Source organism: Equus asinus, chromosome 24 (assembly GCF_041296235.1).
Source record: "Equus asinus isolate D_3611 breed Donkey chromosome 24, EquAss-T2T_v2, whole genome shotgun sequence".
NCBI classification, from domain to species: Eukaryota; Metazoa; Chordata; class Mammalia; order Perissodactyla; family Equidae; genus Equus; species Equus asinus.
Genome location: NC_091813.1, coordinates 3,023,308 through 3,049,402, shown reverse-complemented (window position 1 = coordinate 3,049,402; position 26,095 = coordinate 3,023,308). Strand labels below are relative to the sequence as shown.

The window sequence follows — 26,095 nt, the reverse complement described above, 5'->3', positions numbered from 1 at the left end:
ATTGTTCAGTGATTTTGGAACGATTTGTGAGAGATGAAGACAGAGGGATATACAAACAGAGATCATTCTGTGTGAGAGGTGGGAACTCTCACAGGTTTTACACACTGTGTACTGGAAATGAGAAAAGGCTGATCTGTCCAGAAAGATAGAGACGGACAGAGAGAGAGAGTATGAAGCTAACAGCAGAGAGAAGGGAAAAGATACAGGAAGTCATGATGAAGCTCAAGTTCCCGGATTTTACTTCACTGTTACTTGTTACCTTTCTAACCTTAGGTAGCATAATACGCTTCTCGCTCCTTCCAATAAATTTAGTAGAGTTTCTTCTCTTAATTTCAATCCAAATAATCTTAACTAACTCACCATAGAATTATGACTCTAACTTTTGAAAATCATCTGTGCTTCCCCCAACATTCAAATACCTGTATTTCTCCAATATAGTACCTCTGTCTCAAACTTCTCACATAGAAAGTATGAAAATCCCATAGGTCTAAAGAATAGTAATTGAGATTAGAAGTCCAGTTTTAGTTGGTTAACAAACATGGATTAACCTACTGCTGGGAAATGTGAAGAATTGTTTTGTTTGAAATAATAGAATGGTACATGATATGGTACCCACATGGATAACAAGCAACCAGTAAATTTTAAGAGATTAATATAAAAGAATTCTACTTGGATAAAATCAACTTTGGGAAGGGCTGAAAGTTTTCATAAAATAAACAGAGTAGTGATTCTTATACTTTTTAGAGCTTTAGATCACTTGAGAAATCCAACGAAGGCTTTAGATAATCTACCCAGGCAAATGCACATTTGCATGCAGGATGACTTTAGACAGTTCAAAGAGGTCCTTGGATCTGAAAAAGTGATTTTAATAATTTTATATTTCTTCAGATAGATCAACACTCTCTTTGACCACTAAAGACAGGGAAAGGGGGAATTTGTATGAACCTGAATTAGGCTGAACTAAGTAAGTGAGTGAGTACTAACTAACACACTCTATACTGTTTTCGTCCCACTGTGTCAGGAGGAAGTCCACGTCCCGTGATTGGCATGTAAGACTGTTCTCGTTCTCGTTCTTGTCTATCTTCTTTCAATCCCACATATACATCTTTTTCTCCAACCACCTAAAACCAGAAAACACGAAGCTGTTTTGTGCCTTGTGCATGCTGCTCCCTCTGCTGTAAAAGCGCTTCTTGCCACTCAGGCCTTGGATGGTTGGGGTCCTACTCATCCTTCAAGATTTGACTCATATTTCACTTCTTGTGGGAAGCCTTCTCTTACAGACAAGCTGGCTGAGGGGCGATTCTTTGTGGCCCCTTTATCCACCTCAGCACTTATTGTGGAATGTTGTAATCATTTATTAGAATGACTCTCTCTTCTACCAGAGATCTGGAGACTGGCCTGTGAGATAGTCACTTATGTATCCTCAAGGTCTGGTTAGTGACCAGGGCATAGCTGGTTCTCAAGACATGGTTACTGAAAGAACAAGTGAATGAATGAGTGAGTTTCTCCAGGATCATAAGAAAGTTGCTTTACCACACCTCTGCTTCAATTCCCCCTTCTAAAAAGTGGGACAATGAATGCTACTTATGCAGGAATGTGACACAAATCAATTACTGCAGAGATGCCATAAAATCCTCAAAACAGAGTCAAAATAAAAGAGCAAGGTGTATTTTTTTTATAATCTGATTCACAATAGATGGTACTCAAGGAGAAAAGCATTTGCTGTTGTTTCTGGCATGGCAAGAGGCTTGCCAAAATTGACATGATTTTCTAAGACATTTTGAAGTGTGAAGTGCATGAAGAGGCCTCCTGCCATTTTGAGATGAATTATGGTCTAATCTGGGCATTTAAATAAAAATGACAGAAAAACTCAGGATGCTTTTCAATTCTGTGTGCATCTTTTCCTGGCTAAGTGCTGGGAATATTAAAATGTAATTTAACTGCTTACCAGATTTTGTTTGCAAAATCAAAGAGCCCACTACATTTTAAAATGTGGTGTCTGGGGAAAAGGTCGCCCTCAGTCTCTGGAAGCTGAATTTAAGATGTTGAAATAGGGGGCTGGCCCTGTGGCCAAGTGGTTAAGTTCGTGCGCTCCGCTGCAGGTGGCCCAGTGTTTCGTTGGTTTGAATCCTGGGTGCAGACATGGCACTGCTCAACAAACCTTGCTGAGGCAGCATCCCACATGCCACATCTAGAAGGACTCACGAGTAAAATATACAACTATGTACCGGGGGGCTTTGGGGAGAAAAAGGAAAAAAATAAAATCTTTAAAAAAAAATGTTGAAATAGGTCTCAGAACCACCCTTTATTTTGATGGCAGTGGGAGGATTGGTCACAGGCTTCAGAAACGTTGCACATGCTACAGGTCCAATTTCTTGCGGCAGGTGCCAAGCCCATGACCAGGTTGTGGAGAGAGGTTTCTGCAGCGATATCAGCTAAGGCAGGAACCACCCCACACTTGAAGAGGTTTCTACCTCCCTTCTCTGCCAGAGGAGACTCTCAAAGTCAAAGAGAGTCTGACATCACGGCGGTGGGTGGAAACCAAAAACCAAGAAGGGGGGGTTAGCCCCGTGGCCGAATTGTTAAGTTCACATGCTCTGCTTCAGCAGCCCAGGGCTTCACCAGTTCAGATCCTGGGAATGGATGTCATCAAGCCATGCTGAAGCAGCATCCACATAGCAGAAGCAGAAGGACCTACAACTAGAATATAAAACCATGTGCTAGGGGAATTTTGGGAGAAGAAGAACAAAAAATTGTCAACAGATATTAGCTCAGGGCCAATCATTAAAAAAATAAATGAACAACACCAGAAAAAAAAAAAAACCAGAAAGGAGGACCCTACCCAGCATCAGAGAATAGAAGGTGAAAGATAAGTGAAGCTCTTCCTCAAGCTCCACATACCCAGGTGCATACCATTTGTTTAGTTGTGCCTTGAGGCATCTCAGGAGTGTCAGGCTGAAGTGGAGTGGCAGAGGTTCCCTTTCCTCTGTTTCCTGAGAAAGAAAGAAAAAATGGAAGGGTTAAATTTGGTCTCTTCATTGTAACACTTACAGCCAGGCAAATAAAATGTTGAGGCCCTTCTATGTGTTTGGCACTGTGTTAGGCGATGGGGATATGGAGGTAGATCAGAAAGATCTGGTTCCTGCCCTGATGGAGCTGACAAAGGGGAGGTAGGCGCTAAACAATTACTCAAAATTATTATGTAATTACAAACTACCATAAACACAACAAAAGAAGATGTGAAAATATTTTGTTTTACTGTAGGGGTGGGAGTGGTGGAGAACCAGAGGAGGCTTCTTGGAGGAAGTGACGCTTAAACTGTGGATCCAAAGGGTGAATAGGAATTTCCAGGCAAAGGTGATGGTGGGTGTTCACAAGGAGCAGAGAGTTCCAGATAAGCAGAGACAAGAGCCTGTAGAACTGCCCTGAATCAGGAGGACTTGCACAGTTTGAGGAGTGGGCAGCAGCTTCCTCCCATGGCCCTACCTCTTAACAGAAAACCAGGCATTTCTGCCCCCTCTCTCCACACAGGTGTATGCCTCAAAGATCAGGCAAAACCTCTCTCTTCCACTTTCCCTCTCCTATCAATAGTCAGAGGGTCTGAATGGGATGAGGTTTGAACAGCATCTCTAACCCAGTACCCCCACAATTGGCTTCGGTTGTATTCCTAGCATTTATCACTACTTACATTATTTTAAGTGAAGGAAAAGCCTTCTGTTTACTGCAGGTGAAAAAGGTCCAACTTGCTCCGAGTCATAGAGTTTGAGAGTTAAGGGGATTCTAGAAACAGTATAGAGTATACAGGCAGGAAGATGAACTTTGGTGTCAGCCCTGAATGCTAATCTTGAGTCTTCCCTCTCCCAGCTGCAAGCTTTCAGATCCTAATTTTGCCAGTTGTGAAAGGAGAGAAAACCAGTGATTTACCGTAATGTTGTAGAGATAAAAAATTACCTACCTAAAATACTTAACACAGGGAAGATGCTTAGAAAAAGGATTCATTGTTTGTCCTTGTGTCGTTATTATCATAACACCTTAGGCAAGTCTAGTTTGCTTAATTGAACACTAATTACGATGGGCCAGGAATTGTCCTGGGCACTGTTCACATGCATCATCCCTGTTAGTATAAGATCTAGATCCTAGACCCTGTCCCAGGCCAGTTCCTCTGCACTTTTAAAAGTTTCTTTAGGAGAAAATACACACTAGTCTCCCTGGTCTCCTTTAAGCTTCTCTTTCTCCCCCCTAACATCTACAAGCGTGGAAACGGGTCATGGTTTGCACATGTAAAAATCATTTGAGAAATCTGAGGCAGAGCTGGTGTTTTTTCTTTCTAACACAGTGGGAAGGATCATCTGTGTAGTCTGCCAGTTGAAGGTTTGTACTGGAGAAAATAAGCCAAGCTGGCTTCTAGAGATTTCCAGGTGTTGGAAGGGCCAGGTTTTACAATGCTTCCATGAGTCTGATGGTTACACATCCAGCCCTGCCATCAGCCCACCAATGACTAGAAACTAGTGGTCTTGAGCACTGGCTGCATATTAGACCCCGCTGGGGAGCTTTAAAAATTGCCAATGATTGGGCATCACACCAGGCCAATTAAATAAGAGACTCAGGGTGAGAACCAAGCTCAGCACTTGTGAAGAATTCCCTCGGTAATCCTAAAGTGACACCAGGGTCGATAACAACTGATTTAAATAAAGGATTCTGGCCTCATTGGGTCCACTGAATGAAGCTTTGTGAGAATATATATATATGTGTGTGTGTGTGTGTGAGAATAATATATATCAAAGATCTGTACATGCCAGAGATTTCCCACACATTTTCTTACTTGAAGAATAATGCTCTGTGGTAGAAAGCATCTCCATTTGACAGATAAGGTAACAGAGGCAGTAAAGGCTTCAGTTCCCTGCTTAAGATTACAGAAGTGGGGTTAGGTCTTGGATTCTAACTCATTCATTCATTCAACAAACATTTGTTTAATGCTTACTACATGCTGGGCACTGTTTTAGGCACCATGATACAACAATGAGCACGAGGGAATATTCTCAGGGAGAGTGTGTTCCAGTGGTGAGGGCAAAGAGAGACATAAAATAATGTCAAATAGTGATAAATGCTATAAACACAACCAAAGCCAATTATGGGGGTAGATAGAAATGCAGTTGCTATTTTTGATAGGGAATTCACCAGAGGCCTCTCTGAGGCGACATTTAAATAGAGCCGTGAATAGAAAAACAAGGGAGAAAGCCAAGCAAATGTCTGAGGAAAGAGCATACCAGGATAAAGCTCTGGGGAGAGCAAAGGCCTCAAGGGCGGGGTGTTTGGTGCATTCAAGCAACAGCTGAGAAGAGAGCCGAGCTAACCCAGGAGGGAAAGGGAAGAGAAGTGGGTCAAGTGTCATGCCATGTGATTTGAGTTGATTTTTTGTTTGTTTGTTTGTTTTGGCTTCCAGCATTTGTTCCTCCTCTGGTGATTACCCACTTCTACTGTTAGAAACTATATTTTTCTTTGTGGAGACCACTCTTCCCCCCATGCCAGTGCTGTGGTTTGGTAGTATTAACCCCCAATTCCAACTCTAAACCTGGTCTCTGCTTAGTTGAAGACTAACGTGGTATCTCAATCACGATCTTGGTTCAAAGATGGGCATAAGACTCAATCGGAGCCTCAGAGGTGAGAGGAGACATCTGCTATAATTTCTTAGCTAGTAAGGTTCTCTCCTTCCTAGAAGGACCTACCAAAAGAGGGAGCTGTACAGATATGATGACATAGCTGCCATGGCTATTTTGCTATTGCAGAGGAGTGCCCACCTGGAGAAGTTGGAGGACTACCACCTAGAGCCTAGAGATTATGCCAACACCAAGTAAAGCAGAACAGAGAGCCAGAATGAAAGCAGATCCTTGATTTTGACACCTGAATGGTTAGATAAACCCACACCTGTAAGGCTTGCTGCTGCCAGACTTTGCACTTACATAAAACAAAATATCTTCATTGTCTATACCCACTGAGTTGGGTTTTCTGTCCCTTTGTATAAGTAGTTGTAAGTAAGACTTACTATAGGTATTTTTTTCCTTGATAAAAGGGAAGGCAAACTCTTAGCCATTTTTCTGCCAAATCTTGAGTTACAGGTCTTCAAGCAATGTTTGAGGGGATCAATGAGCCTCTGAGGCTACCTTCATTCCCTCCTAATTATCCCCCATCAGCAGCCACGCTATAGCCCTGCTCCATGATTGCTGCTTCTTCCTCTCCCTCACTCACAGGCCCCACAATGAAGAGATGCAAAGTTGGGCCCACACTTCCTTATTGTGAAATACCCCTTTAGACCTTAGACCATACCATGTTTGGTGGGATCTAAATGTTTTGTATTTGTCTTCATGAGAATTCATAGCATTTCTTGGATCTGTGGCTTGAAGTCTTCTATGACTTTTGGAAATTTCTCAGCCATAATTGTTTCAGATATTGCTTTAGCTCCATTCTCTTCCTCCTGTCCTTCTGAAACGTTGATTACATGTGTACTGGGTATTGTCAGCATTTCCTATATGTCTCATATACACTTCTTTTTGTATATTTCATTCTCTTTTTTCATTCATGCTTATTATTTTAAGTCTCCAAGTTTGTGGTAATTTGCTACAGCAGCCTTAGGAAATGAATACCCTCATTCTCAGTCGTCCAATCCTGGCAAAGCCAACCAACAATCCCCTGTTGTAAATTCCCTCTGTTTGAAATACCTGGCAATGTTTCTCTTTCTCCACTGAAACACAAAATGATATACCACCCCGCCACTCTAAACTCTCAGAACCTTGTATTTTGATCCCAAGGGGAATTAGTGAACAGTTCATGTGTAGTTGACACCAATGCATATTTTCTCACCTGTCATACTTAAAACTTGCTAAATGCTAAATATTTTGCGCAATTCATCCTTACCATTTCACTCAATATTACATCTTGGAAATCTTCCTGTATTGGGCCAACCATGTTATTTTACAGCTGAATACTTTTATCAATTGAATATACTGTAATTCAATTAAATGGTCCCTGAAGGATCGTTTTGCTGTTTTCGTTTTAAAAAACACTTACCAAAAACAATTCCTGCACTAAACTTATATGTAAATCTGAGAGGATTTTTTGTGAGATATCAGTAACATAAGTCCCTAGCTTTGGGATTCCTAGATCCAAGGGACTATGTGACTGAAATTCTAATGCATAATACCAACTCTAACTTCTTCTATAAGTGTACCTATCAAAGGGCTATCACCAGAGAATGCTTCATGATATAATAATATTTGGAGAAGTATGCCTTTTATGATCCAACTTGCCTAAAAGAACAGCCATCAAGGCAATCATCACTCCTAGTGTACATTTCTGGGAGTAATGAGATGAAACACAACAAGGAAACCACTGAAGCTAAGCAGCATAGTCCACAATAGTTCTGGGAAATGGGAGTGGTCTCAAGGAACAAAATAACTGAACTCACCTGTAGGCAAGTCAGAGGAAGCTCTGCTCAATTACTCAAGAAAACTCTGTCATCTGTGCAAGGAAAGGAGCCATAAGATGGGTGAACCATATCATTGCACTGAAAGAATGTGCAATAAAGCTGGAAATTAAATTGATACTGAAGGAGCTTTTTGATACTTGTATCATTCAGGGTGAATGCAGGAAACAGAAACTACTTTAAGTATCTCCACTAGAAAGGGCTTTACTATAGGAAATTAGACGTCCACAGAATTATTTCAAGGGCTAGTAGAATGGAGTTTGGTGTCTGCTGCTAGACTCAGGCTCAGGGTCAGGCCTCAGCAGATGTAGACCAGGGTTGGGGGAACTGCAGGAAATTCTGGCTGATGTCTCCATGCCCCTGACCATGAGGTTGGTGAGTAGGCAGTGCAAAGTGCCTTTTGGCCACGGGAAAAACTGATGCCTGCCAGGGCCTGGAGTTGCTACTAATGCAGGAAAATAAATACACGAAATGTCCCTGCTGCCCTTCACTACCCCTTCTGCCTTTCAAATCTCATGCAACTGCATTACATTGATGGAACTTAAATCAATTCTAGAACCGTGGCATCAAGGGAGTTTTGGAAACGTTCTTTTTAGCCCTCTCAAATATGGGAAGTACTGAAACACAAGAAAGAATGTACAAGGGGATGGAAATGGGTGTTGAGTGTAAATAGATGACATTTGGTGAAGTCCCCAAGCAGGAATTTCACTGAGCAATACTTGTGCATGAGACAATCAGGGAGTCATGTAATGCTTATGAGTACTTTAGGAATGCTTTGTTAGTGAAAATCACTTATACTTGCTTGTCCAGTATCCTTCCTCCATTTGTATATAAATACATTCTTCTCTGGGATCACGGACTACTGTCAATCTCCCATCCCCTCCCTTAGCCTATGCTGTGGCCACCTTGTTTAATTAACTCTATCACTTTCTCCACCCATCCTTCCCTCCCTTCTTCCCTTCCCCCCCACTCTCTGTCTCCGTCTCTGTATCTCTCATTATTCTTTGGTTCTGGTGCTTCCTGAAGTTCTATTTTCCCTCAATTTTATATGTCATTCCATAGCCTTTAAAGATATTTGTTTTGCTTATGTTAACAAAAGGAAGTTTCTGTTTCTAGCAACCAGATAGCCACTGGTAAGAATTTCTATCTCCTTCTTGCCTATCAAAAGTCAAGCAAGGGGGCCAGCCCCGTGGCTGAGTGGTTAAGTTAGCATGCTCCGCTGCAAGTGGCCCAGTGGTTCATCAGTTTGGATCCTGGACGTGGACATGGCGCCGCTCATCCAGCCACATTGAGGCGGCATCCCACATGCCACAACTGGAAGGACCCACAACTAAGAATATGTACCGGGGGGCTTTGGGGAGACAAGGAAAAAATAAAATCTTTAAAAAAAAAAAGTCAAGCAAGTTGTGAGATATATGCCCTGGGTTTTCCAGAGGAGTTCTAATGGCATATGATTTTATTCTCTTCAAATAAAAATGAGTGTTAGATTTTTAACTAGTTTGCTTTGTTTATACCTCATAAAACTTTTCCAAAAATCATACCATAAATCAGAAAATACGGCCTCCTGAGCTTCATGTCACTTTGGACATATGAATAGGTAAGGCATAGATATGCAGGGCCACAAGCTAGACAGCTGATGACCGTATCAGCTGCTGAAGGCCCAGGCAGGGAAGAGAAATTTGATGAAGCAACACTCTCAAGAAACATTAATAATCCAATGAAGATCTGATATTAGCCCGAATCTGGAAATGAGCTATAGTAGAAGTAGCTCCTGCCTTCTACACTTTCTGTAATTTCTTTCCAGGCCTTCTTAGGAGAGACAGGCTTATGCTTATGACATCTTCTGATCCTCCAAGAAATGACAATAATGCAACAACAAATTCCCAGATCCATTGATATTTCCACATTCATAACATTTATTTTTCAGAGCTGCTAGGAGTTACCAAATATGAGATAAAGCCTCTGGACAAAATGGCACCAGAAAACCTCTTTGCCCTTCCTGATTATGTGCTGGTAGTAGGGGACCTGTGGATGGCCACTTTCTCACTGTGCTAACATGTTCTTCCCTCTGTGTGAGCGCATTCCTGATGTCTCCCTGTGATTCCAAATTTCCTCCTCTTACAAGAACCCCAGTCAGACAGGATTAGGGCTCCACCTTAATGGCCTCATGTAACTTAATCACCACATTAAAGTCCTTGTCTCCAAATACAATCACCTTCCGAGGTGCTAAGTGTTAGGGCTTCAACATATAAATTTTGGGAGGATACAATTAAGCCCGTAATGGTAACAAGGATTCAAAGCAGCCCAACTTTTGGGACAACTTACTTAAGGTCTCTGAACCTCAGTTTATTCACCTGTGACGTGGGTATAGAACAACACAACTCCTGGGGCTATTGGGAGTATGAAAAGGGATGAGCCGTGTAGAATGTCTAGCCTGTGCCTGGGACATGTGAAGTGTGTGTGCATTAAAGCCTTATGTCCCTGAGTCAGGCAGTCATTTTGGTTACCGTTTAACTCAGCTGCTGGGATGCTCATTCAACAGCACCATCTTCCTCTGATTTTACCTTCTTGATCATGAAGCCTAAGTTGTTACCCAAAGCCAGTGCATTTCAGAGCCAGGATTTCCATCAAGGCCTGTGTGATTCCAGGCTCATGCTGCCTTTCTGCATGGACGGGGGCTGAAGGGGTAGGGGAGGTGCTAAACTGGAGAGGAGAAGTTACCTGCAGGCCCTGAGCTTCTTTGGATACAACCTGCCCCTAGAACTTAAAAGCCTCCCCATATTTGCATCTGTATCCCCCACCTCTACTGGGTCCTAGAGGAGAGGGCAGTAGATACTGAGCTTCTCAAATCCAGGACTGTTTTCAGTACCAAGCCAAGGGTGGAGTCAGCTGTGGAACTCAGCAGTTTGCTTAAAGCCTCTGTGCCTCACCACCATCGTACAAGCTTCTGAGTTTCATAGGACTTGCAGGAGCACAGGTATAGAGTATCAAGAGCCAAGACTCCGAAGACAGAGAGCCTGCATTTTACTCAGCCTTATCGATGAATTCATTTATCAGTTACATATTGGTTTTAGCCTCTCTCTGGTGCCTCAGTTTCCTCATTTGAAAGAAATAATACCTACCTCATGGGGGATTTGCAAGGATTCAAAGAGTTAATATTTAGAGTGCACTTAGAAGATTGCCTGGAATATAGGAAGCACTATATAATTGTTAGCTATTAATAATAAAAATAACTTTATTAGCAATATTATTATACTCACTCCATATGAATTCTTGCCCCATACGAATTGTGGGCTTCTGGAGGAGAAGGTTAGCATGCCTGAGGCAAAGTCGTCCGTTCCATTCAAAGCCAGGGAACAAGCGGGTAAGGCAGATGACCCAGGATCGGACATCCACAGGCATGGTGGACAGGCTGTGCCAGAGAGCGAGGCAGGGTGGAATCCCAATGATCCTGGGGATGGAGGAAAGGGAGGATATTTTCGGGGTCTGCTTCTGAAAGCCATGAAAAGAGTAAGCCGGCCACCCATTAAATGGCCTAAATTCAGACAGGTCCAATGGGGCCCTGGGGAAAGCCACACCGCCCCTCCCCGCCCCCCCTCCCCGCCACACACACACACATTTTGTTCCAGAGGCCGCAGGACTGCCTCAGGTGATACACAAACTGGGACCTGGAGGCCCGGGGCAGTACAGTGATCCCGAATCCGTATTTCAGATCTCAGAAGTGCTCCAGACACCCGTGGGAAACTCCAAAAGTTGGCTATCCATCCTGCTACCAGTCCTGCACAGCTACGAGTGGCTGCACGGAGGGTGCTCCATAACCGGCTTGAAGCTGAGGATGCAAAGGAAGACAAGAAGATGAAAAGGCAGGCCGCCTTGCTCGCTGTGGCCCGCCAGTCTCCTCAAGGTAACCTGAGGGAGAGGGGACATATGCCATGGGTGAGTAACCCCAGCCCCCACCGAGGGGCCAGGAGGCCACCCGCAATGTCGGGGGCTAATCGGTGTGCGGACTGCCAAGAGGAAGGGCGTTGGTGGCAGGATTGTCCGAACCGTCACCAGGGAGGGAAGGGATCGAAGAAGACCGAGCCGTGGCAGTTTCCCTTGACCACAGATGAGACGTGATGGGGCTGAAGGACAGCCCCCTCCCCCTGTTGGCTCCGGGAGGGCCCGGTGACCTCGGCAGGAAGGAGGAGAGCAGGCTGAATCTTTGCTCCCTAGTGGAGCCGTGTTCTTGGTGTGGAATGCCCACAAGGGAAAGCTTTCTGAAGGAAAGTGTGAACTGAAGGAGGTCTCAGGAAAGGGAGAGACCAGAAGATTTCTGGAGCCCTGGACCTGTGAAACAGGGTCCAAACTGCTGAAGGATTCCTCACTGTGTGTACCAGAATGCCCCGTTCCCCACCCCCTTCTAGGGAGGGACGAGCTCTGTGAGTTAGGGGCCTCCACAGGCTGGGAACAGGAGAAAACCAAGCTCCAAGCACCAAAAAGTGGGGGAGGTGAGCTGATGGCCCTCTTGCAGGATACAGCAGCCCCTGAGAAGCGAGAGATTCCCCTACATGATTCAAGCAGGGCTAACTCGGAACTATGGGCCCAAGGACAGGTGGAGTGAGCAGCCGGTGCCACGCCAGGAAAGGTAAAACGGAAGCAGGTAGGTGGCTGGCCCCGGGTGAAACATATGCCCCTTGAAGCCAGAAGCCAGAAAGAGGAAGCTTTCCCGGAATCAGGAAGTTTTCAGAACAGGGGAATCTAGCTTTGCTCGAGACCTTAGTGCTCTCAATGCTGTGCGCTCCTGGGGCTATAACAGTAAATGTCTTCCCTTGGTTTCTGGCAGTGAGCGCCTAAAAGTCCTGGGATTGCCCATACGAGAGCCACATGGCGCATCTTTGGTTAGGAGAATTACTTTAGGGCTCAGTTCCTGAAACGAGTCCAGAGCCAGAAAGGCGAAGTGGTTTGTCTGGTGTTATGCCTAACAAGCCCCTTTCAACGCCACCTGAACTGGTGTTAACGAGGTGAGTGTTGGAGAAGCCCTAAGCGTGGGGGCTGGGTGCCAGGGAAACCAACTGTGTGATTCGATTCTTGCCTTGGAAGTTTCAGGCCCGTCCCCGTCCCCGTCCCCGTCCCCACCCCTGGGGACGGGGGGGGGGGCAAGAGGGGTTGAAGGTTGCGCTGAGTAGCCAACGGCCAATGACCGCAATCGACTATGCCCAGGCGATGGAGTCTCCGTCAGACTGCGAAAGAACGGTGCTCAGACAGCTGCTGCGTTGGCGAACACGTGGAGGTTCGGGGAGAGTGGCACACCCAGAGAGGCCCCGGGAGCTCCTCCTCCCTGCCACACATGTTTTGCTCTATGCCCCTCTTCCCTGTGGCTGTTCAGAAGGGAGAGGTTCTCCCGAGTTGTGTGAGCCGCTCTATCAGAGCCCTCAAACCCAAGGAGGGGGTGGTGGGAACCTGCGGTCTCGCGGCCACTTTGTCAGGAGCACAGGTCACGACCCGAACTTGCAATTGGCATGGAAAATGGGGGCGGGGAGAAGGGTAATCCTGCGGGGTGTGATTCTATCCCCAGGAGGATAGAGTCAGACGTGAGTTAAGTATGTTCAGCTTCTTGACCAGGAAGGAATACGATGTGTCTAAAGGAATGGCTCTGTTCTTTCTTCTTTGGATTCTTTACATTGGATGCATGGCTATCAGCCTCTCTGATAAACTCGCGATCATAAACGGACGCTTTTGAATGGGGCAAGATGGACACACTGGTTAAAGTTTAGCCCCCAAGCTTCAGAGCAGTAGCTGTCATCTGCTTGTTATTCAAGAAAGCAAAAAAATTGGCTATGGACCTACCTATGAGGGTTTGGACTCCTACATCAATTCTCTAGTCTACCAGTGACTGATGAGGCCTCTGGCTATCCCGAAATAGAATACTTCATTATCAAGATATGATGCCAGATTCCCTTCATATTTCTTTAATATCCTGTCATATCTTAAACTCTGCTGCCCTTCTCCTTGATTCCAATGGGTCTTTAAGCCATGCTTGCCCAGAAGTGACCTCCAGCCACAGAGGTCTCCAGAGTGAATCATGGACGTTAAACATGGGCCAGAGATGCTTAAACTGTTAGAAGTGGTACAGGTCTCCAAGAAAGTAGCTGGGATCCATGGTAAAGCCCTTCAAAGGACATAACGTGGCAGCTGCAGCTGCAAAAATGGCCACTCCATCAGGAGAGATTCTCTAGTTACCATTAATTTCCACACTGCCCTCGTGTGAACTGACACCTTCTGTGAACTTACTACAGATGAAGTGAGGGAAGCTACTACACAGCGTTCTCAGTGGTCCCCAATAGTCAAGGGGTGGAAGACAAACAAATGAGGGAAGGTTTATGTTCCCAAATAGCTTTAGTGTGCTCATGCCAACTTAACTCGCAAGCATTCAAACCACTTTGATTTTGGTAACACCGTGACCTCACAGAGACCACCTCTGACGTCATAGAGGCCCCTTCTGTCCTCACTGACAGACAGAGATCTCAGCTGACCTAACAGAGACATCCCCTGACACTTTAGACACTCCCCTTGACCACACAGAGACATCCCATGCCCACACAGAGACTTGTCTGACCACCCAGAGACCTCCACTGACCTCATAGTGAACCCCTCTTCCCTCAAACTGAGGTCTCCTGATTTCACAGAGAACTCCCTGAACACACAAAGAACTCCCATGACCTCCAAGAGACCTCTAGTGACATTATAGAGACCCCCCTCTGACCTCACCGAGACCTGATATCACAGAGGCCAGCCATTACCTCAACAAGATCGCCTACAACACAGTGAGAACTCCACTAATTTCATGGAAATCTCAAGTGACTCTCACCAGATCTAGGATCTCAGGGAAATGAAGAGAGGATGGTGGGTGCACCCGCCCCTCCCCAACTGACTGACAAATCCCATGGGTCTTATTGACTGTTAGCACTCTGGAAGCCCCACTCCATGGAGGGAAAACCCTTCTTTCTATCTACGCATGCACAGCAAAGGTGACTGGCCTCAGAAAGGCCCTTGGGCTTGCTGAGGGACAGGTCCTTGTGGCACTGAAAGTGTGGGGGAGCCCACTGGTGGTGGCCGGGTGCAGCTGCTGGTGAACTGGGATTCCCAACTTCTACAACTGTGTCTCACATCCCCGTCTCCCCTTCTGCTCAGGTCCCACTCCCATCCTTTGAAAATAGCTTTCTGCCCCTCTTTGCCCATCAGGAGCCAGGGGGCAGGGCAAGGCTATCCCTCCTGCATGCTGGTCATCCGGTGCCTCCTTTATTGTTTGACAGAACAAGGCCTCCCATCAGGAAGGAGCTTTTCAACACAGGGAGCAGTAAATGTTTGACAAGTCAACAGGGCTCAGGAATGCTAGCCAAAGGAGTTTGGCCACATTAGGCATGCCACGCCCCCTGCGGAAATAGTGGGGAAATTGGCAGGCCTGCCCTTCCAGGGGCAGGCACCTCCCTTCACTCTGGAGTCACTAAAGCCATGCCCTCCTGCTGCCCAGAGCTCTACTCTTGAGAGAAATCCATGACTAAGGTCCAAGACAGGCCTTGCCCTGGCCATCTCTCTGGGTGCACTGTGGCAGGGCACAGGGAGAGGTGTATCCTCTGGAGGAGCCTGCTTTGTCTGAAGGAGGCCAGCCATTCCAGCTTCCTGGGATGAGTCTCTGTCTGGGGTCTAGCATGGGGAAAAGGGCCCTGAGACCTGAAAGTACCCTGGCAGTTGTCATCAGCCTGGTTGGAGCAGGAGGCTTCCAGGAAGCTAGTGTGCCCAAACTGTGTCTCAGCCCTTCCACATTTGGGCCCCCCCCCAGCCCAGGCCGGGCTCCCGAGGGAGGATGATGAACGTGGCAGCAGCCAGTGCAAGGGCACCAGCAGCGGGGGTGGTGTCCCACAGCCTCCTGGAATGCATTGGGTCGGTTGGCGCCCCCTGTGGTGTGGCATGTGGATTGGGCTGACTCTGGTCACCTCTGGGGCAGGAATCCACCTCAGCTCAACAGATTCAAATACAACAAATGACACTTGGAGAGGAGTTCAGGGATCTTCATGCCCCTGCCTCAGGGTAATTCCTCTTGCCCAACGACTCCTATCAGACCCAATCACAACATTCCCAGGTCCAGATTTGAGACCACAGTGGTGAATTTGGAACCTACTTCTTACTTCCCTGTCCAGCCTACTGTGGTGGTGTTCTTGGTGGTTGGGGAAACGGCACTGGCGGTGGCTGCAGTGGTAAAGGCCATGGTGGCAGCTGCTTCCCAGACATCTGGCATCTTGGGGACCCGAGGAGTGCATCATTGGTGCACCCACACCCTCCCCAGCCCCCCATCTCTCCCATCTGTCCTAGTGACTCTCACCACTCCAGGAGCCCTGCTTTCCTCACTTACAGCCATCTCTTTGACTGCACTTGTTTAAATTACATGACCTTGAAACCTCCCTCCATAAGCTATTCTGATCAAAATCCTCCCTGGAACCTTCTGAGTTGGCTGAGAACAGAGCAGCAAAGTCCACAACATTCTCCAAAGTTAGAGGCAAGATTTTCATCTTGAACTTCCTGGGCACACCCCTGGGCTCCTAAGCAGGCTTCATCTGATCTTAATTATGGATTTCAGGCCATCCCCTTCTGTCTTTTTGAATCTGGCCTGCCTACCAGTATTTCATGTTCTGGAGAATATCTTGGGTATTTTCCAGGTGAAACTTCAGTGCTTCCTCATGGCTTTGCTGCCTCAGTTGGTCCAACAGCTTACAGAGGTGGGCCTCCTGGGCCCACGTGACTTCACATATGTTAAGTCACTGTGAACCTGTGAGTGAAAACATCTCACACTAGTTCTGTTCAATGGGTTCTTCCCCAATGTGAGATTTCTGCTTATTGGAGGAGCTAAGAGGCACTTAAAAGACTGCCCACAGACGTTCATTTGTTCTTTTCTCTATGTATGAATTCTAGGCTAATCAGTCAGTCATAGTTCCTGGTTAAAAACCTTCCTCATGTAAGTTACATATGCACGGTGTGTTACTCTCTTGCATGCATTGAGATTTCTTCTTCTTTTTTTTTTTTTTTAAGGAAGATTAGCCCTGAGCTAACATCTGCTGCCAATCCTCTTTTTGCTAAGGAAGACTGGCCTTGAGCTAATATCTGTGTCCATCTTCCTCTATTTTGTATGTGGGACGTCTGCCATAGAATGGCCTGCCAAGTGGTCCCATGTCTGCACTGGGGATCCAAACTCGTGAAGCCTGGGCCACTGAAGTGGAACGTGTGAACTTAACTGTTGTGCCACTGGACCAGCCCAGAGATTTCTTCTTTATAACACCTCAACTGTACAGTTGGTTAATTTTGTAACTTCATTGTGTTTCATAGACTAGATATTTGAGCCATGTTTATACAATTGTCCTTTTATAAGAACTCAGGTTATAGCTCTGAGCTCAGGTCAATATCCTTCCTAAATTAAAATTATGCAAAACTTTCCGCTGGGATGGCACTTACTCCCATCTCAAATTATAGTCCCGTTATTGTGCTTTACTAGTAATCATCCAATTCCCAGGCCTCTAATGTAGGGGACCAGGGTTCAACCCAAGAAACTTACCATCACTGTGCACTTAGATGGCTCCTTCCTGCAGATATTTGGTATAGGTACCATTTCTTGGTTTTAAAGGTTACTTCTCCTGCCTAAAGTCAATTAAAAAATAAATTTCTCAAGAGGCATTAGGGAACCAAAGTGTTGTACGGCATGCAAGGCAAATATTGACCCTTACACAGGGCAAGAATGTGAAATGGAGCAATGCACTAATGTCTAGAAACATGTTTTAGGGCACTGTCAATTACAAAATGTTTTCAAGATTGAAGAGAAAACTAAGACAGATTTTGGTAAGGTTATGAGAGAAGAAATCATCAAGGGGAAGGGATGAGGGCAAAGTTCACAATATGAAACTTTCAATCCAATGAGGACATAAACTATGAATAAAAGACATTGATAAATGCTAGGAATATTGACAACATTGAGGATTTTTCCCCCACTGGATTCCCATACTTTCCTGAAAAGACCATGGACTTAAGGAAATCTGTAGTCGGCATTACCAAGGTCCTGATCCCTCACTGACTAGGCTTCTCCTCATAGTGAACACACATGCCTAGAGCTTAGCCAGCCTCAGGCCTTGTGGGAATCCCCTTTCTTCCCTCCACAACTCCTCTCCTTGCTCCAATGGGAAATTGTGTCTTATTTGCAGAGCTGCCACCCTGTTCATGGGAAAAAGCCACTGGAATTTTGAACTGTGTTTTAAGAACCATACATATTCCTCAAGTCAAGGACAGGATCGCATGAACAACTAAGTGAGCATTGAAGAAAACCTTGGAAGTCCTTGAGCAGAGCAGGAGGAACACCGTGACACCAAGCCAAAAGCATTGAGGAACTCGTGGATGTGCACGAGCAAGCTCACAGAGTAAAGATTCCCAGTGTTTTCAACAAACGAGGAATTAAATGTTTCTAGTTAATCCAGAATAACCTAAATTTATGTTGCCTGGTGTTTTTCTCTACTGTGGCCTCAAACTTTGGGCTTACTGCTTAGAACAGAAAAATTACTTAGGAATTGTTTAATCTTATTTTTTAGTTATTAAAAAAAACCCCATTGAGTTTTCAGCACTGTTCTGGGTGCTGGCAATAGAGCAGCAACAAAGACATAAAATTGTGGTCAAGAAGACTATATTCTAGTGAAGGGGCAAACTACATGTCATTAAATCAATAAACAGAATTACCCACTCGTAGTTGTGTTATGAAAGAATAAAAATGAGAGCTGAGGGGAGCATGATATGTGGAAACTTCTCTGGATACTTGAGTAAATAAATCCTTATTGACAGACTCAACAACAGAGAGAAGACGAATGATGTTCTCCAGCATCACATCTCTGTGTAGCTTTTGCCAGGATGCGCCCACCAAGGCCTATTCTTCCTGGGTGAAACCCAGAACCATATCCATGAAGGTCGCTGATTCCTAAAACATTGTGGACATTCTGGTTCAGACAGGGACATCTCTATCAGAGTCCAGGGGCAGAAAGTTGACATGATAGAGTTGGGGAAATGAGGCTGTAGGTATAGAAAGCTCAAGTCCTTTGGGGTTCTAGCCAAATGCTTCCCTGTGCTGATCTGGCATGTGTTATTCTTGCATAACCGCAAACGTATATACAGTCTGTACACAGCCTTAATACATACTAGCTTCATTATAAAGGAATATCACATGATGTGCAATGTGAAATAAACTGGACATTTCCCCAAAATATGGTAAATCTCATTTACAGACTGGCGCGTTTACTACAGTTTATTGGTTGTCAACTTAAGAACACATAACTAGATTCTCCTCACCAATTTAAAGTGAATCACAGACTCATCACATAGCAGGCAATATCAATTGCCTGTGACATATAACTGTGATTATGTGTAAACATTTCCCCTATAGGAACCTTACCTTTCTCCTTTGTGAAATGGTTTAACAACCTCTTACAAATGTTGACGGATCCAATGAGCTAATTTGCAAAGCACTTCTTTTGCATCAAACACTCAATACACATAAGTAAGAAGTATGTTAGTTGAATGAAGCCATGCTGACCATTCTGCAGAATGGAACAGATTTAGAGAACACGGATCGGCAGGTGCAGCCTCTGTCTCTTATCTGTACACATTCCCTGTGTTCACTACAAGGTAGAAGGACAGATGGTCCAGAAACACAACCCAACGTTCCCTGATACTTTTATACAGAAGGATGGCCCTAGCCTGCCCCACCTACAGTGAGGCTTCCATTGTCAATTTTCTCTGGGACCTCCAAGCATCTGTTATCATTTAGTTTAGTCCTATGCATCTGATAACAGGTAACAGAAGCCTCTCAATTGTATATGGTCACTCCAGGAGACCCCAAATGGCCACAGAACCCTCTACCCCATCCCCCACCCTGCCCCTCATCCCCTGCCTGCTGAGCTGTGCTCACCCCACCCCAGCTCTGACCCCCCCAAAGTGAGTCCGACCCACCTGAAGAGTCCACAGCCGCCCCATAGAGACAGCAGGCGAACCTGAGACGAAGCCTGAGAAGTCTGAGCGTGACAGTGGTGCCTGCCATAAGACTTGGACGCCTGTGGCGTCAGGAACGCCCCCTTCACGCCTCACCCAGGCTGAAAGCCCCACCCCAAAGATTCAGGGCAAGCGCAAATTGCAGCAGCAGACCGGATGCTCCATGGCCTGAGGGCTGAAAGGAGTCACAGTCACTGCTGCTTATAGCGCTTAGGAAAGCACCGGTGTATCCACCGTTTCCTCCATCATGCCAGTCGCCACGCATATCACATCACGCTCTGCGCTCCTTCAAGCCCCTCCCCTCACGCCCCTCCCCCGCCCCTCCCCACGCCCCTCCCCACGCCCACCACGCTCTGCGCTCCTTCACGGCCCTCCCCTTCCTCCTTCATGACCCTCCCCTTCCTCCCGGCGTCCTCCACACTCTGACCCTGCAGCCATGCTGCCGGGCTAAAGCGGGTTTAATTAATGGCGCCTGAGGCCGGCTCCTGAGGGCTCCTGAGGCAGCTTGAAACCCAGCAAAATCTCCCTGGCTGATAAAATCTCAGTGGCTAAAATGGAAATACTGGGACCCGGGTAGGTGGAACTTGCATTTTCAAAGCCACCTTTCCTCCATCCCCTCCATCTGGTTGGGCTGCTGGAACCCTCACAGTGGAGAACTCCCGGCTGAGGAGTCTACACTTTGGTCATGCCTCATAGAAGAACAGCCCCAGCCATAGTATTAAAAGGAGGAAACATCACAGCAGACAGCTAATTCCTACACTATAGACAGGAAATGCAGAAGCCCGGTAAGTGACCCCCTAAGCCCCTTCTCTGAGGCCCCACTCAGTGGGTCCACAGGACCTCCTTACCCACCATGGGCCTCTTGGCCTAGTTAACACAGGCAACAGGACCAGAAGTTCCCAGTGCTTTTGCCCAAAATGTTAGTGTGGTTTTATCTAGTTCACTGTATTTTGGGGTCTCTTTGTTAGAACAGCTTAACCTACACCTTAGCTAATATACCCTATCCCAGGTCATCTGACTGATAAATCAGATGGAAATCTTCATTGTTACACAACATTGACCGTGTTCCAGATGTTTGTCACTTTCAATTTCACTGTTAGGTAGTACTTATTAGAAGTTTTTGGGTGAAAATTAAAATTCACGGAGCCCAGCGTATGAAGAGTGTGCTGTTAAATGATTCCTCCAGAATCTCCAGATGTTCTTTTTGGATTAAGACAGGCCATCAGAGAATTGCACACCTGGGCTGTCTTGATCTGGTTCCTTGGAGAATTGCTCTGTGGATCTGAGCCTTGGCCCCGCGCCATCGGCCCACACTGAGGAGTGCCGCAAACAACCCCGTGAGCCCCACTGCTTCCTTGCCTGGAGGATGTGATTGAGGATGTGGTTTGATGCCCTTTGTGTGGACCCAAGAAAGAAGTTTCTTTCAGACCTTGTACCAGGAATAATCGTGCTTCTCCTGAGCAACTGGCTTGTTTTGTTTTTGTGAACACTCTAAATTGTGTAACTGTCTGTGTCTTTCAAAGCCATCTAAAATCCTTTGGGAACAAGACAGGGTATAAAATAAAGCTATTCAGAGTTTAGACCAAGCTCCCTATTTAATGCATTATATTCCTTTTGGAAAAGTCGCTTCATTTGGCTGACTTTCTTTGCTCGTAAGTTAGAGATAATGAGTTCTTCCTGTGAACAGAGTGTAAATTAATATTTTTAAAGCACTCAGAGTTCCCTCAATGCAAGTTGTTATGGAAACTAACACTAATATTTAATTTCTTTACATCTCTGCTATTTTGTAATTCCCTCTCTTCGTGTCATTCCTGAACTTTGCTTGCTCATTCATTTACTTGGAACATTTGAGGATGTAACAGTGCACCAAACACTCTGGAAGGATACAGATTAAAAAGTCTGGATTGCACTTTCCAGGAGCATGAAGAGTTGAGGGTGTGTTTTCCACTAAATTAGAGAATTAAATAACAAGAAAACAATAAATGAATAAGTCAATAAATATCTTAATTATAAAATTCCGTGGTTGCAGTGAAGAAAAGAAATAGGGAACAATGGGAAAGGATGACAGTTCTAGAGGTGGAGATGGAAGGTGCCTGTAAGAAGGCAACTTTCAAACAAAGCCCTGGAGAATAAAAAGGAACAACTGTGCTAAGAGCTGAGGAAATAAGTCTTAAGGCATGAGAGGGTTTGGCAGGGTGATGGATCTGAAAACAGACAGTGGCATGACAGTAAGCAAGGACAAAGGAGGAGTTTGGAGAGAAGGTCAGGGACCAGGCCATTTAGGGCCTTAAAGGCCAGAGCATGGGGCCTATATGTTCTCTTACCTTCCATAGGATTCCTCTTGAAGCACTTTATGGGCCAGAGTGATGTGGTATGAGTGAGGTTTTAAGGAGATAATATTGCTTGTATCTCTGGTGTGAGATAATCTCACGTAATAAGGGAAATGTTGAGGCGAGGTAAGCACTGAGGGTAGGATAGGGGAACACAGAGGAGGTGTCCTCTGGGAGTTCTCAATTCGGTTGTTGAGCAAGACTTCCTGAAGTATATGGTGGCTGAGCTGAAATGTGGAGAAATGAGTAAGAGTTCGCCAAGGGAAGGGAAGGAAGGTTGAACTAGACAGTGAGCTACATGACTGAATGTACAGTGATATGTGACAGCACGGTAAGGATGCTGCTGTATTGAAGCATCAAGTAAAACAGAGTATGAGGGTAGATGAAGCTGGAGAGGAGGCTAAAGATTGGACCATGGAGAAGCTTGAGTGTCTAATACTTTCTTCCCTATTCCATGGCTGGCAGGTGGGAGGAAGCTGGGTCCCATCTCCTAACATTTTTATGAGAATTATTTGCGAAAATAATTGCTGCAACCTCTTAAATAAAAGCTTACTTCCCCCCATACTTTCTTTGAAATAAGACCCCTTGGAGTACAGGTGACCATGAGGAACTCTTCTGCAACCTGAGATGGAGCAGTTGGGAGAAGGTTACTCATCTTCACCTTTGCCTGTACCTTGTCACCTCCTATCACCACCTCCTCCTTTCCCTGGCTCTTGTCATCTCCAGACCTCTGCAGGGGGAGTTGCTGGTGGGTGCCCATCCCACTTCCTAATGAATGTAGGTGTGCTTAGTAAAATGCTGACAGATTTGATGTGTTATGATAAGTGCTAATGGCACTAGATTTAGAGTCAGGGGCTGGTCCTAGGCCTTCTGCTTAGTAGGTGAGTGACCTGAGCAGGTCGCTTGATTCCTGGGAGCTATTTCCTCACATATATATAAAGGGGGATGTATCTACCTCCCTGAGTTGTGAGGATTAAATGAAAAATTGAATATATGCAAAGTGCTTACACAGTGCCTGCTTAGTAAACTATAGGTGTTATTGTTGTCCATAGTAGGGAAGTAATAATCAAAAGGGAAAGCAGACTCAAAGTTCTTTTCTGAACACTGATCATGGAAGACTAGGAAATGGAGAAGCTACTGAACAAAAATAAGGTAATTGACCTTGGCTAAATCACTTAATTCGTTTCCTCATCCAAAGTGTGGGGGTTACAATTTCCCTTTTGTGTAATGTATTGGATATTTATAAGGAATAGATGTTATTATAGATGCAAAAATTTTTTGGAAACTGAGTATTTTCTTGTTTTGCTTACAACGTTAATCTGTATCCTCCAAGAGATGACAAGCATTTGGCGGGGAAATATTTCAGTGAGAAATTGTGGTGGAAGTTAGAGAAGCTGGCAGGGCTGTCAGACTCTGATGGAGGTCTGACTTGAGGAAAGGAAAGTTTTTCAAGAGGGGACAACCTTGAACCAAAGTCAACCAATAGAGGAATCCTGCAGCTCACTTTCAGGGAGAGGGCAGCCAAGCTATCCCTGCTGAGCTCAGTAATGGGCTGGGAAGAGCTTGTGGGAGGCGTGGCCTCAGCACAAAGAAGTGATGGATTTCAGAGCAGCAGCTGGGGCCATTGGTCAGTTCTGCTCCCTGTAGCTGGTATGATCTTGTGGCCACCACACTTACTATGATGAAGAATCTATTTTCTTACCAGGAGAATATATCATTTTGCAACTAAGACTATTTATTCTGATCCCCCTTCATATGTAAGAGAACTCATCCCGGCAAGTCCACTGCAGCCATTCTTCCAGTGAAGGTCAACAAATAGTGTGCAGTGTTCTGATAATGAGCTAAAGGGACTTGTGGGCATGGGCACTGCTTTAACCTTAAGTGCGTTCTTGAAAGAGCTAATGGGGAAGGTGTTCGTGTTCTCTTTTAGAGCTGGTACTTTTTCTTTCTTGATACAAAATAGCATTTATTAATAATTTCCTCTGTATCCACTGACTTTTTTTATCCAATCAGCCACCCTATGCCTTTCGATTGGAGCATTTAGTCCATTGACATTTAAAGTAGCTATTGATAAGAATGTACTTATTGCCATTTCGTTGCTTTTTTTTCTGGGTGTTTTAGTAATTCTTCTCAGTTCCTTTCTTCTCTTGCTCTCTTCCCTTATAGTTTGATGGCTTTCTTTAGTATTATGTTTGGGTTCCTTTCTATTAATTATTCGTGTATTATAGGTTTCTGGTTTGACATTAGCACGAGGTTCGTATATTATAGTCTACATGTATCATGGTCAATATTGAGTTGCTGGTCTCTTTAGTTTGACCTCTTACTGAAAGCTCTACTCTTTTGTGTGTGGTTGTGAGGAAGATTAGCCCTGAGCTAACATCTGCCGTCAATCCTCCTCTCTTTTTCTGAGGAAGTCTGGCCCTGAGCTAACATCCATGCCCATCTTCCTCTACTTTATATGTGGGACGCCTGCCACAACATGGCTTGACAAGTGGTGCATTGGTCCACACTTGGGATCTGAACTGGCAAACCCCGGGCCGCTGAAGCAGAACATGTGAACTTAACCACTGCACCACTGGGCTGGCCCTAAAAGCTCTACTCTTTTACTCCCCTCATCCCACATTTTCTGTTTTTGATATCATATCTAACCTCTTTTTTCTGCATGTGTATCCATTACCCTCTTATCATGGAAAGAGATAATTTTAATACTTTTGTCTTTTGACCTTCATATCAGCTGCTACATTTATTGTATATTTGCCTTTACCAGTGATTTTATTGGTTTTTAAAAAGTAATTTTCTTATTCTTATTTGTGGTCTTATCTTTTCCACTCAAGCAAGTCCCTTTAGCATTTCTTGTAAAGCTAGTTTCTTGGTGATAAACTCCTTTAGTTTTTGCTTGTCTGGGAAACTATCTTTCCTTCCATTCTGAGTGATAAACTTGCTGGGTAGAGTATTCTTGGCTGTAGGTTTTTCCTTTCAGCACTTTAAATATATCGTGCCACTCCCTTCTAGCCTGTAAAGTTTCTGCTAAGTCAGCAGATAGCATTATGGGGTTTCCTCTGTATATAACTTGTTGCCCTTCTCTTGTGCCTTTTAGGATTCTCGCTCATCTTTAATTCTTGACCTTTCAATGATAATGTGTCTTGGTGTGGGCCTCCTTGGGTTTCTCTTATTTGGTGCTCTCTATGCTTCCTGTACTTGGATGTCTGTTTCCTTCCTTAGGTTAGGAAAGTTTTCAGCTATGATTTCTTCAAATAGATTCTCTGCACCTTTGTCTCTCTCTTCTCCTCCTGGGACACCTATAACACAGATATTAGTATGCTAGATGTTGTCCCAGAGGTCCCTTAGACTGCCCTCACTCTTTTAAATTTTTTTTCTTTTATCTGTTCAGCTTGTTTGATTTCCTCTAGTCTTTCATCCATCTTGCTGATCCATTCTTCTGTATCTACTCTGCTATTGAGTCCCTCTAGTGAAGGTTTCATTTCTAGTATTGTATTCTTCATTTCAGATTGATTCTTTTTTAAATTAAATTACTTTTTTTAAAGATTTTTTTTTGCTTTTTCTCCCCAAAGCCCCCTGGTACATAGTTGTATATCCTTCAATGTGGGTCCTTCTAGTTGTGGCATGGGGGACGCTGCCTCAGCGTGGTTTGATGAGCAGTGCCATGTCCACACCCAGGATTTGAACCAATGAAACACTGGGCCGCCTGAAGTGGAGCATGCTAACTTAACCACTCGGCCACGGGGCCAGCCCCCGACTGGTTATTTTTCATATTTTCCAATTCTTTGTTGATGTTCTCACTGAGTTCTTCTCCCAAGATCAACAAGCATCCTTATGACTCTTTGTTCGAACTCTTTGTCACATAGGTAGTTTATTTCTGTTTCATTTAGTACTTTTTCTGGGGTTTTATCCTGTTTCCTTACTTGGAATGTATTCCTTTATCTCCTCATTTTGCCTCTTTCTCTGTGCTTATATCTATGTATCATGTATGCCAGCTACATCTCCTGATCTTGGAGAGGTGGGCATATATAAGAGATGCCTTATGAGGTCCAGCAGTTTGCTTCCCTCTCATCACCAGTTCCAAATGTTCCAGGAGTGTCCCCTGTGTGCTCTATATGTGCCCTTCTGTTCATGTTGCTCTTGCTGCAGGTGCCTGGGGAGGCTAGGCTTAAGGTTACTCCCTGCTGGCCGTGAAGCATCTCTGCTAGAAGGTGGTCCTTTTCTCTCCAGA

General features: G+C 45.0%; 1 long non-coding RNA gene across 2 annotated transcripts; it reads right to left on the bottom strand.

The window, feature by feature from the left end:
- Positions 1 to 860: 860 nt before the first annotated feature.
- LOC139041813 (uncharacterized) lies at positions 861 to 19,829 on the bottom strand. Of its 2 annotated transcripts, none has more exons than XR_011497782.1 (4): positions 19,496 to 19,829; positions 10,741 to 10,931; positions 2,914 to 2,993; positions 861 to 1,121 (listed from the first exon to the last, which is right to left on the bottom strand). It is a non-coding gene; the product is annotated as an uncharacterized lncRNA (long non-coding RNA). The 2 variants fall into 2 exon arrangements; XR_011497781.1 differs by lacking the exon at positions 19,496 to 19,829 and adding an exon at positions 11,098 to 11,232.
- Positions 19,830 to 26,095: the final 6,266 nt, after the last annotated feature.